We start from the raw sequence: 3,495 nt of genomic DNA on the forward strand, positions 1-3,495 counted from the left end.
TTATGCTAATATTTGAGGGTAGATTTTCATAGATTAAGAAAACCAAGTCTCAGCTACGTTAGAGCATTACTTGAGCTTGACGTTTTTGGTAAGAACTCTGTAATATAGTGTGTGGTTTAGGAAGGATGGGGGAAAGTCACAAATTTTGAGACCACGATATCTGTAGCAAATTTAGAGTTTTTAAGCTGAAATTCATTTTGCAAATAGGTACAGCCAGGGAATGATTTTATTTTGTATTTGCATTTGTTGAAAGCATTTCAAGATGGTGGATGAAAAATTGATTTTTCATATTCTGAGTTAGCTCCAAATTCTGATGCCACTTTCAAATATCTGCCTAAACTACATTTTTGGACATTAAGAAAAGAGACTTAAATATTTCAGGGCATTTCTTAAGCTATGGTGTGACAAATAATTTTTTGACAATATAGTGCATATGTATGTTGGGATCCAAATGGGGCCACTAATGTTTTGTCCATGGAAAGTGTTACTTTCATAGCAATCAGATATTTTGGAGGATGGATACGGTATTCCATTTGGATGAAATCAGTCAAGACAAATATGTCAGCCTTATAATTTTGACATGGTTAATACACGGGGGAGATATTTAAACTTGAAACATCAACAAAAATAATGGGAAAACAAAATTGTAAACAAACTGCATTGAAGCAGATTTAAAAGTGTGTGTGCAGCTACCATATGTTGTATAGTAGGTAAAGGTAAAGTTCCCCGTGCATATAACACCGTGCCATGAAGTCACATTCAGGGGATATGGGAGTAGGGCCCGACATATTCTTGATCTCAGACATTTTGGAGATGATGTGTTCACAGCCAAACTCCAGCTGCCTTTACCCCCCAGGACCCATTGATTTGAGGCTGGGTAAGTTCCCGAGCTGTTTTATGCAAGGACAAGACCAGAAAAATTTCGACCTTAGATCACCCACCCCAAGATTCGAACCCGGGTGGTCTGCATTGCAGTCAGCCAGCCTGTCTACTTTTTTTGACATTTGTAATAAAAGTAATACTCCTAAGCAGTAGTATCCCCCTTTTTCTCTCTTATTTTCTCATTTTTCACACACATCAATTTTCTCCATTCTCTCTGTATTCTCATTGGGACAAACACAAACATCCATGTCCGAACCTGGGGCCCCTGGCATTGCAGCATGTTGTGCTAACCAATGTGTCACGGAGGTCGACTAAACCACCACAGCTATCAAGTATTAGTAATTAGTATAGTATTGCAATGCACAACCCTGGAACTAATCACAGACCTACTAACTGTTACGCCATCCAGGAAGAGTAGAATCAAACTCTTGGTCAAATATTTCGGAACATGGCATTTTAGATAATTTAAACATTTGCCCCGCACTGTGGCTGTGCTGTCATGCTTTGGGATCTGGCTATGGGATGTGCAGGTTTGAGTCTCCTGAGATTTCAGCCTGTGTATGAGACTCATGGACACTCACATCATGATTAAATTGGGGAGCTACGAATGAGTAGCGTAACTTCATCATGAAAACCTATGACGACGACTGGGGGTTTGTCGTGCTGACCACACGTCACCCCATAACTAGTTGGATGATCTCCCACCTCAGAGTAGGATCAGGTGGGAGTGCGGCCAGCTTTTGGTAGGTAGGCCTGGACCCTCAATGGTCTGTTGCGGCATGGGTTATGTATGTTTTTAGTTTAATCATTTAAGGTGTGAGACCTTCATTGTCAATTCTTAACTATGCTAACAGAAAATATTAAATGGTTTTTGACTCAGTGAACTAAAACAATACAAATTGAATGTTCCAATATATTGCTATCAGGAAAGAATGTATTTCATTTTTAAAATATATATATTTATAAACATAACCTGAAAAAACCCAATAAAACCCAGTTTTGCCCGGGTTTTATCAGGTTTTATATGAAAAAACCCAGGCAAAATGCCAACCCTGTATAGAATCTGATATTTTGAAATACACTATATTCTGCTTACAATATATTCTGCCATACGAAGTAATTACATAGAGAGTCAAGGAGTAACCTTAATATATATATTTTTTATTAACAGAATATGTACAATACGATTGAAAACAATCCCATCACTTTTCAGCATAGACTCCACCACATTCAATGTAGGTGTGCCAGTATTTCATGAATGCCCAGATTCCATGAGAAAGAAATTCTTCTGACCGATTGTGTATGCATCAGATCTTTAACCTCATCGTTAGTGCAGGACTTGATGCCATCTAGCACCTCCTCAAAGGGGCCAAATTCATGATAATCACTTGGTGCTAGGTACTGTGAATATGCAGGATGTGGTAGACATTCCAGATAAAGTTAGTGTTTTTTTTTGTTTTTGTTTTTTTGCTGGTGTGTGAGCTGTGTGTGGCCTCACATTGTCTTGATGCAAGAGCACACCAGAACTCGTCAGACCAAGATGTTTTGACCTGACTGCAGGTTTCATTGATCACAATAGTAGTAGACTTTCATACTGTTAACACTGTATCCTCTGCTCATGTAATATTCTAGGATTGGACCTTTATAGTCCCAGAAGAGCTTGAGCATTATTTTGGAGTCAGACACAGCAGTATGGAATTTCTTTGGTTTTGGCAATGATGCTTTTTGCTGGCTCACTTGGCCTCTGGCTTTAAGTAATGGACCCAGCATTCGTCACCCATGAAACCTTCTCCTTTGACTTCAAAATGTTGTAGCAGTGTTTCACAAACAACCACATGACATTCCTTCTGTTTGATTATTAGTTGTTTTTGTACCTATCTTGCAGAGACTTTATGGTACTGCAGCATGTCATGAATAATGTGGTGTAGAGAGCCATGACTGATGTTCAAATCTAGGGCCACCTCATCAATTGTGCCCAACGATTTCCATGGATCGTTCGATCCACTGAAGCGATAGTGTCTGCTATAGCTGCAGTGTGCAGTAGACAGGAGTGAAGTGCATCAATCAGAGTTAACATTACACTTTTAAACTTTCTGCACCAAACACTTGCTGAACAGGCACGTAGGAATCTCCATACTGCCTCTTCATCCTTCCATGAATGTTTGTTGGTTTTGTACCCTGCGGTGCATGTCTCCAAGAGAGTAGCCATGTTGCTGTGATCCCTAACATCACATGTTTTCTGAGCATGCTGGTATGTACACTTCTGTTCACAGAAAGTGGCACACTCATTTGAGTTGAAGTTCAGCTTCAGGTCTCGCAATACAGCCGATGTAAGTGTTCGGAAACCAGCAATGTTGCTTACTACCAAACATTTAACCACATGCAGGGAATTTTTTTGTCTCTCAGACTCAAAGAAAAGGCTAACTGAAAGATTGCAGTGTAAATATCAATTAACTGGACTGTCCACGTCTACATTGAAAGTAATGTAAATGCGAAAAATTCGTGAAAAATATATTTAAAAAAAAAAAAACGCATTTTTGACGTTTGTGAAGAAGTGGTTATCACAATGCGTTAGAATGTGAGGGACCCAGGTTCGAATTTGACCTGAGCATG

Source organism: Lepisma saccharinum, chromosome 2 (genome assembly GCF_977018435.1).
Source record: "Lepisma saccharinum chromosome 2, izLepSacc3.1, whole genome shotgun sequence".
Lineage (NCBI taxonomy): Eukaryota > Metazoa > Arthropoda > Insecta > Zygentoma > Lepismatidae > Lepisma > Lepisma saccharinum.